Source organism: Suncus etruscus, chromosome 19 (genome assembly GCF_024139225.1).
Source record: "Suncus etruscus isolate mSunEtr1 chromosome 19, mSunEtr1.pri.cur, whole genome shotgun sequence".
NCBI classification, from domain to species: domain Eukaryota; kingdom Metazoa; phylum Chordata; class Mammalia; order Eulipotyphla; family Soricidae; genus Suncus; species Suncus etruscus.
The window spans coordinates 35,207,242-35,220,602 of NC_064866.1; the positions used below are offsets into that span (position 1 = coordinate 35,207,242).

The window sequence follows — 13,361 nt, forward strand, 5'->3', positions numbered from 1 at the left end:
ATGGTAGAAATAAATGACAAAACTATAGCCTGCAACTGTAGGCAAAACAAATCATCACAGACAAAGTGAAGAAGCAAGGTATGAAAACCCTTGCTTTTTTCCGGAACCACTCATCACTTTGTGGAAATCACACAATAAAAAAAGAAGCCAAAATATGGTTTATTTGAATATACCAGGGCAAAACCTTTCATTTAATTTAATTACTATGATATGTAATATTAGGAGACATTCACTTAGAGTTCAAAATTATTATTTTAGAAGTTAAATTATAAGTTATAATTTATGTTTTAAAAGGAATAAGACCTTCGCTGCCACTAGGAGACAATCTTTAGAAGAATATAACTCAAAGTAGGTGTCATTTACCTTTAGTGATTTTCCCTCAAAGGCAGAATTGGGAGACATGGGCTTGTTTGTTTTGGAGAATAAGAGATAGCAAATCTAGGAGAAGGAGCATCATAGAGAGACTAGATAATGAGAAGTTGCTGCAAAGAATCATTGTTCAGGTACCCAGAGACTAGCTTATGCCCCCAGCTACGTGTAAACAAACTTAAAAACACAATAGAAAACTGCTTAAAAATGTAACCGACTGGTGTTTTTCTCTTGGTCCAGAGCTCCAGAACTACCTGATTTCCTGATTTTTGTTTTTGTTTTTGGCCACACCCGGTAAAGCTCAGGGGTTACTTCTGGCTATGCGCTCAGAAGTTGCTCCTGGCTTGGGGGGCCATATGGGACGCTGGGGGATCAAAACGCGGTCTGCCCAAGGCTAGCGCAGGCAAGGCAGGCACCTTATCTCTAGCGCCACTGCCCGGCCCCAGATTTCCTGAATTTTTTTTTTTTTAAAATTCTGTCTGCCGGGCGGTGGCGCTGGAGGTAAGGTGCCTGCCTTGCCTGCGCTAGCCTAGGACGGACCGCGGTTCGATCCCCCGGTGTCCCATATGGTCCCCCAAGAAGCCAGGAGCAACTTCTGAGCACATAGCCAGGAGTAACCCCTGAGCGTCACAGGGTGTGGCCCAAAAACCAAAAAAAAAAAAAAAAAAATTCTGTCTTAAATTAAATAAATTTAAAGGCAAAGGGAGATTTAATAATTCAATTAAACTTGTAAATTCATTTTAATTCATTTAAATTATGCTAGTGTAACTATGAACACTATTTTTAAGGGACTGATCATGTTGAGTGTTTTTGTTTTTCTCTCCTTCAGATTGAAACTCTTGTTCCTGGAATTTATGTTCTTCTGCATTGCTTTGGAATGGAAAAGAGTTGGAGGATTAAGATTTTAAGACAAATTTCTGTGTGACTTAACTTATTTCTATGTACATTGTACAAATTTTAGCTCTTTAATTACAATATATTTTCAATGAGGGTTAACATGTATTTTCCTGCATCCCATAGATTCTAAACATCCCTAATACATCCTTAACTCCAGGCATTTCTTTCATTATTTTTCAAAATATTCTGATGCTTCATCAATTAAATTTGAAAATTGTCTTTCCAATTTGACTTGTAACAAACAGCAGCCTCTGTGTCTCCTAGATTTTGTTTTCTTCATTCTTCCTAGTTTTCTTGGTCTTAATCCACAAAAGCAGTAGTGAAATGGAGAAACTTTTAGTTGAAGATCTTGTTTAATTCAGTTAGATATCCAGATCAGGGCGACAAACTGTCACTTAAGTTGTGAATTTTTTTGCAATTGGAATTTCTATAAAATCTTTCATTCCATCATATGTTTAATTCATATGTTTACTGGTACCGTAGAGTGGCTTGAGGCAAGACACGACTAGATGGACTACATCATGTCCAAAACTAGGAGTGTGAAAATGAGCATGTATGAAGCTCATGACGGTACTCTTCAAGGATGAAGAAACCCTGTATCTCTTAGGCCAAGATAATTCCCTTTCTAATACCCCTAATATTTACTGTGCCTATGCAAAAAAAAAAAAAGAAGAAGAAAGATGAAAGAAGAAGAAAGAAGATAATGAAGAAGAAGAAGAAAAAGAAGAAGAAGAAGAAGAAGAAGAAGAAGAAGAAGAAGAAGAAGAAGAAGAAGAAGAAGAAGAAGAAGAAGAAGAAGAAGAAGAAGAAGAGTAGTCACAATTTATTTTTTATTCTTATTTCATTGCTAGTGGTGACTGGTTGTTGTCTTTATTGCTGTGGTGCTTAATTGTAGTTGCTTGTTTCAGTTTTTGTTTGTTTGTTTGTTTTCACTTTCTTTTCTTTTTTCAAACAGAACACATAACTTGAATCATCTTGTCTGCCTCATAAATTGATAAATTGAGGGGGGGAATGGATGGTACCAAGACCAAACAGTCATATGAACATTGAGTAGAAATAAAAAGAAATGATCCGACTTAAACACCAAATCCAAAGTCAACAACAACAGCATAGATACCCAATCTATAACAAGCTAGACACAGAGGGAACCTATTTTACTAGCAGTCCAGGGGGCAAAGGAGGGGGATATGGGATGCATACTGGGAACAGGGGTGGAGAGAGGACACATTGGTGGTGGAATGCCCCTGATTCGATGTCACTATGTACCTTAAATATTACTGTGAAACACTTTTAATTCACTTTGGTTAGAATAAAATTATTTAAAAAAAAGTCAAAGAAAGGAGAGGGAAGTATGAAAAGGTCTGATATATTTCTAAACAAGTGAATAAGAAGTGGAACACTCAATTCTATCCATTATTGGTGTAGATAAAGGTAGGTCTGTTGATATCATTTGCAGGCAAAAAAAAAAAAAGACAACATATTTAAAAAAAAACACCCATTAAGTGGTATACCCAGAACAAACCCAAGCAAAAACAATTACTATTTATAAAGTGGAACTGAAAAAAGGGAGAGTCTAAAATAATATAACTTTTAAAATTGTGGATTATGGACACATAAGGATCATAATATAACAGTTTTAAAATAAAGTTATTTTATTAAAAGCAAATGTTGACTTTATAGGTACTTTATAGACCCAAGGTGAAATAAAAGTGTTTTAGGTGAGAACAGTCTGACAAATGAAGAAGTTTAAAAAGCCCTATTATACAAGTTTTATAGCATTAATATGTAGAAAGGAATCAAAACAGAGCATATTCCTTTCCTCTCAGTTTAGATTTGGGGGAAACACCCGGAAGTGCTCAGGGGTTACTCCTAGCTCTGCACTTCGGGATCACTCCAAGTAATGCTCAGGGACCATACATCATACCATGGATTGAACCCAAGTTGGCCACATGCAGCGCAAATGCCATATCTGCTGTGATATTGTTCTGGTCCCAAGGTAATTTTCTTTGTTAGTGATCCAGAGCCAGAAATGCTCAGTAGCTATTCTTGGCTTTGTCTATGGACTCATTTGTTGATCCCTGTGGTGCCCAGGGGACCACATTAGGCCAAGGACCAAACCCAGGCCTTACCACATAATAAGAATAAACTCAATCCAATGACCTATTTCTCCAGCCAGTAAGGAACAGTTTTTAGACCAAATACTGAATCATTTATCCCAACAAAGTCCGATGACCTTCATTCACTTTATCTTCTGAAGTATAATTGGAAACTCAGAGTCATTCTTTGATTTATATACTTTGCAAGAAATGATGAAAAGACTGAGGAGGGCATGAAGAAATCAGTGACTAATGTGACTTCAGAGGTAGCTGAAGATGATTTTGGATTTAGTCACTAAGAAAATACGTTGGTAGAACAATCACAAGGAACCTGGAAGGAAAGCTGTTCCTTCTGGCTGGAAAGTAAGCAGAGGATCTTATTCTTTCATTAAAGAATGGTCTTTTGGTCATTAATTTAGAAAAAATATATAAAAATCAAGAAAGTGGCACCTTCTTTTCATATGAATTTTACGATTGGATTTAAGTCACTCTGTTTTCAAGGAAAAGGTACTATCTGTCTTAACAACTCTCAAAGTGGACACCAACTTCTATATTACTGATAAGAAATCTGAGACTCCGTAAACATGAAAGACCTCTCCACAGTCTCTTGTATGGGGCAACAACAAGGTCAAAACCCCAAAAGACCTGAATTCACAGAGCATGATGTCCTTACTCAGAAGTGAGAACAATTTATTCTCCATAAACACCCAAATCCTCATAGAGGTCAGGAAAGGAACTAGATCCCATGGGTAGGTTTTATGTTTTCTTACATGGATAGTATGGGAGAAGTATATGATATTGGAGAGTTTATCTAAATTTAGAATTTACTTTCCTTTCAAGAAGGGACCATGGGCCATTCCTCATATCTTTTCCAGATAATTTTAAATAATTTTTTCCACTTGGCTTTTAAACTTTTTTTTTTAAATTAAATTTTGATCTTTTAACATTCTGGGTACAGTAGTTATTCATTCAGAGCACATTACAACATCCCCACTTGCCAGTCACTCTTTTGTCCCAGGAGAGGTTCTGAGGTCCTAAACACTCAATGTGGTAGAGGAAAGGTTAACACTATTTTCCTTGATAATAGAAAACTTTACTTAGCCAATATTAAACAGGAGAGGTCATTGCATGAAGGCAGGTTATTCGCTCCTCTGAAGACTGGAACATGACATAATATTATTAACAGCTAGTTTCTTCTATAAATAAATGGTGCTCTCTAAATTTAATTTAACTGAGCAAACATTTATTGTGAGTCCACTCTGCAACATACTGAGTATATGAATGGATACCAAAGTGAAGACTATAGAGTCTCTGTACTTGAAATGTCTCGGATCAGGTGGTTAAATCCAGTAGATGAAGAATGTTCTGTGCTGTAGAACTAAAATACAACTCTTTGAGTTTATAAATCATTTAGGGATGTCAATATATTCTAAATGGATGGATACTAAAGCCTATTTAGATTTGGTTATTCCTTACCCATGTCAGTGATTTTGTTTCATGGTTATGAAAAAATACAATGTCTTGGATAGATAAGAGTCACAGCTCTTTACTGAGAAGAGAATGAATTATTAAAAATTGTTCCAGAATTTACTTAAACACTCGAAGTACCATCCATTATTATGAAACTTTAGAAATCTCCAGCAACATTAAGTAGAACCAACATTGATCATTACAATTTTAGTTTATAAAAAGAAAAATTCAGGGGGCCGGAGAGATAGCATGGAGGTAAGGCATTTGCCTTTCATGCAGAAGGTCATCGGTTCGAATCCCAGCGTCCCATATGGTCTCCCGTGCCTGCCAGGAGCAATTTCTGAGCATGGAGCCAGGAATAACCCCTGAGCACTGCCGGGTGTGACCCAAAAACCACACAAAAAAAAAAAAAAAAGAAAAATTCAGACAAAGAATAGACATTCTTAGAAATATAAAAAAAAAATGGCTCAAATTTATATTTAGAGGTTTGTTGAACTTTTGCCAAGGTTGTGTTTTAGTGGAACTTGTCTAAAGATACTACAACATATTGTAAGGTCTTATCTTACTGACACTGGTAAAAAAAAATATCTCTGTAATCAATAAGGTCTCTGAACTTTGGCATAAACTCTGGCAAAAACTCAACCTCTTCCTCACCTTGGCATAAGCTCAAGAAATTCTTCAGTTTGAGAATCCTTTTTTTCACACAAGTTGTTTTTACCCCATCTCATGGCATTTTATACAATGCATGTAGACATTGTTATTTGTAATGTTACAAAAAATCTGATAAAATTTTCTGGAGTGATGTGCTCCAAGCTATGAGGATATCTTTTCCGATACTTTCCCACAAACAAATTCTAGGACTACTATCTGACCACAAAATGATAATTACCTATGAAATCAAGATACTGCCACACATATTGTTACCAATTGCCTCACAGTCATATATTTTCTATAAACATAAAGACAGGTATATCCTAAGACTCAATTGTGTTTCACTTATTTTGATGGTATCAGTCCTGTTACAGTCTAATACCTAATACTTAAAAATCGCATTTCAATGTTTATCATTTAATTTTTATTTTATATTGAGTTATGAAAAAAATAAATTAGAAGATTATTTCCTTAGAAATAATTGTATGTTCTCCAATTGTAACAATATTCATGTTATGAATTGGAACAATAATCAAATGAGGAAATACATGTATACAAGGAAATATAAGCATGAAATGTTAGTAGCAGTTATTTGGTAGGTAAAATTATAGCTCCTTTATTTTTTCTTCTATCTTTCTCTTTGTGAGAAACATATTTCTTAAGAAATATAAAAAGAGAGTATTAAGAAGACATAAATGATAAAATATACAGTACTCTAAAGCAAAATTAAAACTAAAATATAACATCTTTATTCATCCTTAGTGTTGAGTGGTGCCAATTAGAATCAAGGATATCTAACTATAAAATTTAATGATACTATTTATTCATTCAAGAATCACTTATTACTCTTTAATTTTATCAAGTTTTCTTTCTTTCAAACTGATAAAATGTGGTCCAAAATGTTCTTAATGCAAGCAATTCTGCTCAAAGTTTTTCTTAACACAGTGGGCTTCTTTCTTTGTTTGTTTTTTCGGCCACACCGAGTGACACTCAGCGGTTACTCCTGGCTATGCGCTCAGAAATCACTCCTGGCTTGGGGACAATATGGGACACAGGGATAGAACCACTGTCTGCCTTAGGTTAGCACTGGCAAGGTAGAAGCCTTACCACTTATGCCACAGCTCCGGCCCCACAGAGTAGGCTCTTAACATTAAACAATGTTAATTATATTGACTATCTGTTTAAAATTTATTTTTATACTTTCTCCTCCTTCTCTGGCTTCCCTATTCTGATAAAAAGGAAAGTTCAAAAATCATACTACCTATCAGACACTACAGTTTCTTATATAGTTTATCAACACACAGAAGGCATTTTTTTTTTTTTTTTAGTTCTGGGGCAAAACCTGGCAGTACTAAGGGGTTATTCCTTGCTCTGCAGCCAGAAATTACTTCCGGCAGCCTCTGGGAACAATTTGAGATGCTGAAAAAAGAGCCTGAGTTTGCTGCATGAAAGTCAAATATGCTACCCTACATACTATCAATCCATCCCCTCGAAAGGCATTTATTTTTAACTCTGAAAACAATTTAAATTTTCATTTAATATAAGGTGGTAGCTAAATATTAGCAAACTATAAAAGTTTTCCAAGATTGTAAAGCCAGCAGACTTTGGATTCTAGACTGTGCTTCTGAATACAGCTGTATATTTCACTTTACAAAAGACTATTATGTGAGAATTTGGTAGAATTTGCCATCCAACCCCAAACCAAAAACATTTAAAAAAAATATATATATATATATATATATATATATATATACACAGTTCACATAGGTTCACACATACATATTACATATTTACTCACATATTCTATTCTCTTCAACCCATATTTTTGGGGATAGTAGAGAATATATATATATATATATATTAATTCATATAAATGTGGTAACACTGGCAGACTAAACAATTGCTGCTCAAAAACAGCTAGATCAAAGAGGAAATCAAGAAAGAATTAAACAGATTCCTGGTGATGAATGTTACTGAACAAGTAGATTACCAAAATCTATAATAAACAGCAAAAGCAGTAATTAGTAGGAAACTCATAGTAATGCAGGCCTACATCGAAAAAAGAAAAAGACAAAATCAACCATTTTAAATACCTGGAAAAAAAACAAAAGCAAAGGAACTCACATACAAGCAGAAGAAAAGAAATAATAAAATCCAGAGCAGAAATCAACAATATAGAAACAAAGAAAACAGAAAGATTTAATGAGACCAAGAGCTGATTTTTTTTTTGAAAGAATAAACAAGATAGACAAACTGAAAAGTCTCACAGGTAAAAAAGGGAAAAATACTCAAATAAATCAGATCAGAAATGAAAGGGGAAAGATTACAACAGAACTCCAAGAAACTCAAGATATCATAAGAGCTTATTAGAATAAGTATGCTCAGTTAAGGTAGAAAACCTAGAAGAAATGGACAGATTTCTGGAAAAATATTATCTTCTATACTTAATGAAGAGGAAGTTGAAAACTTAAACAGGCCAATCACAAGTAAAGAAATTGAAACAATAATAAAGAAACTTCCCAAGAGTTTCCAGGACCAGATGTATTTGCAGATTAATTTTATAAAGCATTCAGAGAAGAGTTCTTAGCACTGATCATTAGACACTTCCAAATATCAAAAAGATTAGAATCCTCCCAAATACCTCCTATGAGGCTAATGTCAAGCTCATTTCCAAAGCTAACAAAACACCACCAACAAAGGAAATGACAGACCAATCTCACTAATGAAATTGGATGCAAAAATCGTTAACAAAATCTTAGCAAACCGAATCCAACAACACATCAAAAAGTTTGTACATTTTATGACAAAGAGGGTTTCATCCCAGGGATGCAAGAATGGTTCAGTATATGCAAATCAATCAATATCTTATACTACATCAGTAAAAGGAAGGAAAATCACACGATCATAACAATGATACAGAAGAAGCATTTGATAAAATCGAACATCTATCCATTTTATGCATAATGTAAACCTTCAGCAAAATAGGTTTGAAAGAAATCTTCCTCAAGATAGTAACAGTTATCTATAAAAATCCCACAGCCAATATCCCTTCTTATACCTCCAATAGAGCCATGTTACTGGAATCACCTTGATCAGCATCATAGTTGGAGGGAGAAAAATGGATGGTACCAAGACCAGACCGTCTTGGTATGATCAGACTTGAACACAAAATCCAAAGTCAACGACAACAGAAATGATACCCAATCTACATAAGCTGTACATGGCGGGAACAGCTGCACTAGCATTATGGGGAGTTGAGGAGGGGGAAGAGGGATGCATGCTGGGAACAGGAGTGGAGGGAGGACAACACTGGTGGTGGGAATGCCCCTCATTCATTACTACTATGTGCCTTAAATATTACTGTGAAAGATTTGTAATTTACTTTGCCCAAAATAAAAATAATAAATAAATAAATAATAAAAACAAAAAATTCCACAGCCAACATCTTAATGGCAAAAAACTGAAAGCTATTCAACTAAGGACAAACATGAGGCAAGGCTCTACACTGTCTCCACTCTTATTCAACACAGTATTAAAAGTTCTAGAAATAACAATCATACAAGAGAAGGAAATCAGGTAAATCCAAATAGGGAAAAAAGAGGAAGTCAAGCTATCTCTATTTGCGGATGACATGATGCTACACATTGAAGATGCTAAGTGTCCACAGAAAATCTCCTAGAAACAATAAAGCAATACAGTAAAGTGATTGGCTACGAAGTCAATACACAAAATATAGTTGCATGCCTTTATACAAATAACGATTCGGAGGAGAAAGAGATCAGAGTCCATTCACTTAACATAGGGTCCCAAATTATAAATTACATAGAAACAAAATTAAAAATAAAAGGGAGAGATCTCAAGAAAATTTTAAAATATTTCAGAAAGAATTAAAAAAAAACATCTAAAGAAATGGAAGAAAATTCCATGCTCATGGATGGAAAAAAAAAATCATCAAAATGACCATCTTACCTAAACTACTATATAAATACAATGCAATTTCTTTTTTGTTGTTGTTGTTTTGTTTTGTTTTTGGGGGCCACACCTGGTGATGCTCAGGGGTTACTCTGACTATGCGCTCAGAAATCACTCCTGGTTTGGGGGACCATAGGGATGACGGAGGATAGAATCGCCATCCATCCTGTGTCAGTCGTGTGAGGCAAACTCCCTACCATTGCACCATTGCTCTAGCTCCACAAAGTAATTTCTATTCAAATTCAGAAAACTTTCTTTAAGGACTTAAAACTATCAATTATTAAGTTCTTGTGGAATCATAAAAGACCTAGGCTAGCCAAATCAATATTGAAACACAAGAAACTGGGAGGCATCTCATTACCTAATTTGAAGTTCTCCTAAAAAACCATAATGATCAAAACAGCATGGTATTGCAACAAAGACAGATTTTTTTAGACAAATGGGTCAAAATAGAATATCCAGTGACAAGCCACCAAGTGTATGGTCAACGAATCTTTGAGAAAGGAGAGAGGAATTTGAAATGGAGCAAAGGCAGTCTCTTCAACAAATGGTTTTTCTAACAATTAGAAAACCACATGTAAGAAATTAAAGATTGATCTATATCTCACATTTTATACAAAAGTCTATTCAAAATGGATTAAAGTCTTTGAGATGAGATCCAAATCTATAAAGTTCATTGAGGAAAACATAAGCAGAACACTACAAGACTTAGACCTCAAACGAGTCTTTGATTATAGGATACCAATAGCAAGAGCTACAGCATCAAACCTAAATAATGGAACTACCTCAAACTAAAAAGTATCTGTATGGAATTTTTTTTTCTGTAGCATTTTGAATTTTTCATGGTATAGATATTTCACATCTCTTGTTAGGTTGATTCCTAGCTAGTTGGTAGCTTTAGATACTATTTTAAATAGGATTTACTCCTTAATCTCTTTCTCCTCTGCTTTGTTATTTGTATAAAGGATTGCTACTGTCTTTTGTGTATTGACTTTGTATCTGGCCACTTTTCTGTATTGCTTTATCGTTTCTAAGTGCTTTTCTGTGGGCTCTTTAGGATTTTTGATGTATATCATCATATTACCTGCAAATAGAGATAGCTTGATTTCTCAATCCCAATTTGGATTCCTTTGATTGCTTTCTCTTGTCTGATTTCTATTGCTAGGTTTTCTATAACTATGTTGTACAAGACTGGAGACAGTGGACAGAAATTAGGTATGATTCCTGTCTTTTCAATGTTTTGGAATAGCCTGAAAATCAATGGTAGTAATTCTTTGAATGTTAGATATATTTCACCTGTAAAGCCATCGGGTTCTGAACTTTTTTATTCTTGGGGGTTTCTTAATTACTGTTTCACTTTCTTTAGATATGATTGGCTTGTTTAGGCTTTCCACTTCCTCCTTATTAAGTTTCTAGTAATGCTGTTTTTTCATGACTCTATTTCTTCTGGGTTCTCTAACTTAACTGTTAAAAGTTGTAAGAAAAATGAAAGACATTCTTGCAATAATAATTTTCAGACACAAAAGAGAAAAGAGCTGGAAGTTCCAGCTCACCACAAAGAGTGATGAGTTTAGTTAGAGAAATAACTACATTTTGAACTTTCTTAATAATGAGAATGTATGAGGGAAATGGAGAGCCTGTATAGAGTACAGGCGGGGGTCGGGTGGGGAGGAGGGAGACTTGGGACATTGGTGATGGGAATGTTGCACTGCTGATGGGTGGTGTTCTTTACATGACTGAAACCCAAACACAATCATGTATGTAATCAAGGTGTTTAAATAAAAAATTAAAAATAAATAAAGATTAAAATAAAAAAAAGTTGTTCATAATAAGATCTCATGATGCCTTGGATTTCTTGGGGATCTCTCCCCTTTCATTTGTTATCTCATTTATTTGGGTGCTTTCCCATTTTTTCCTTGAGTCTTGCCAGTTGTTTGTCTATCTTGTTTATTCTTTAAAAAAAACCATTTCCTGGTCTCATTGATTCTTTGTATTGTTTCCTTTATTTTTATGTTTTTCTTTATTTCTGCTCCAGTTTTTATTTCTTGTCCTTAATGTGTCCCTTTCAGCTGTTGATTTGTCATTTTTCTATTTCCTAAAGTAGGTCTGTGTTACTATGAGTTTTCTCCTAATTACTGCCTTTGTGTGTCCCATAGATTTTGACAATTTGTTTCTTTATTTTCATTCATCTAAATGAATCTTTTTATTTCTTTCTTGATTTCTTCTCTGCTCCAGCTTTTGTTGAGCAGCATGCTGTTTAATCTCCAGGTGTTAGATTTTCTTCACATTTTTTTTTTTTTGCTTTTTAGGCCAAACCCAGTTGCTCAGGGGTTACTCCTGTGCATTTAGAAATCACTCCTGGTTTAGGGGACCATATGGGATGCTGGGGATAGAACCGAGGTCTGTCCTGCATCAGCCACATGCAAGGCAAACTCCCTACCACTGTGCTATTGCTCCAACCCCATTCTTCACATATTTTTACAATCAGTCTTGATCTCTGATAATCAACTGTAAAAAACTCTAGATCACAATGCTTTCAATAAAATAAAGTTAAAAGGACATAAAATATTTTAAACTTAAAAGGAAAGATCATAGATAGGCACTATATGATAGAATGCACAAGTTGCGGCATGACTGATAAGGTGCTTTGTATAATTATTATATTTGTGATTTTTATACAAGTTAGATTTATGTCCTAATGCGTGGTCTATTCTAGGAAAGGTTCAGTGTACACTTGAGAAGAATGTGTATTCCATTTTCTGAGGATGGAGGGCCCTGTATAATCCTTTAGTCCTAATTATTCTATTTTCTCATTTAGGGCTTGTATGCCTTTATTAATTTTCTGCCTAGTGGATCTTTATAGTGGCCATAATAATGTGTTGAAATCTCCTCTTACTATCACATTTCTGTCAATATGTTTCTCTGGGTTTTCAAGCAAAAACCTTACATTTTATGCTGGCTCTGCATTTGGTGCATAAGTGTTGATCAGAGTTAGTACTTCTTGGTCTAATTTTCCCCTGATCAATATGTCTATCTTTGTCTTTAAGCACTTTTTTTTTGCTTTTTTAAGTAAAATATTTTATTTAAGCACTGTGATTACAAGGTTATTCATAATGTTCATAATATAATTTTCACAGATAGTTATTCATAATTGAATTTTAATCATGCAATGTACAACACTCTTTGCCAGTACACATTTCCCACTACCAATATGCCCAGTTTCCCTCCTCCCTCCTGCCTTCTCTCTCTCTCTCTCTCTCTCTCTCTCTCTCTCTCTCTCTCTCACACACACACACACACACACACACACACACACACACACACAATCTCTCACAATAAGCACTTTCTTGAGGCTTAATGAGATTTGGTCTGATACAAGTATGGCTATCTCAGATTTTTATTTGCTTTCCAGTGGCTTAAATAATTGAGTTTCATCCTTTTGATCTAATCATGTGTCTCTCCTGATCATTTAGATATGCTTCCTGCAGACAGCAGATATCCAATTTTTGTTTTCTGATCCAACTCTCTACTCTGTATCTTTTAGTGGGGGAGTTTATTCTGTTGACATTTAAGTAAATTATTATTTAAGGGAATTAAAAATATTATTGACAGAGATGGTTGTTGTGTTTGTAGCATTGTTGCTGTTAAAATTGGATTTTTTGTGTGTGTGTAAATGATCTCTGAGTAGCTCATTTAGAGTTGGCTTTGCTATCACAAATACTGAGTTCTTTTTTGTCTGAGAATATTTTTAGTCTTCCCTCACATGCAAATGAGAGTTTTGTCAGGTAATGTACTCTGACCATTCAGTAGTTTAAATATGTCATTCTACTGCCGTCTTGCCTGAGTTGTTTCAAATGTTTCAAATATGGTTTGATTCTTATTTCCCTTCCTTTGTGCTTGAATTTA

General features: G+C 34.7%; 1 pseudogene; it reads left to right on the forward strand.

Annotated features, from left to right (window-relative positions):
- The first annotated feature begins 1,775 nt into the window (after nt 1–1,775).
- LOC125997179 (prolyl 3-hydroxylase OGFOD1-like) overlaps nt 1,776–13,361 on the forward strand; it is a 31,065-nt pseudogene continuing 19,479 nt past the window's right edge.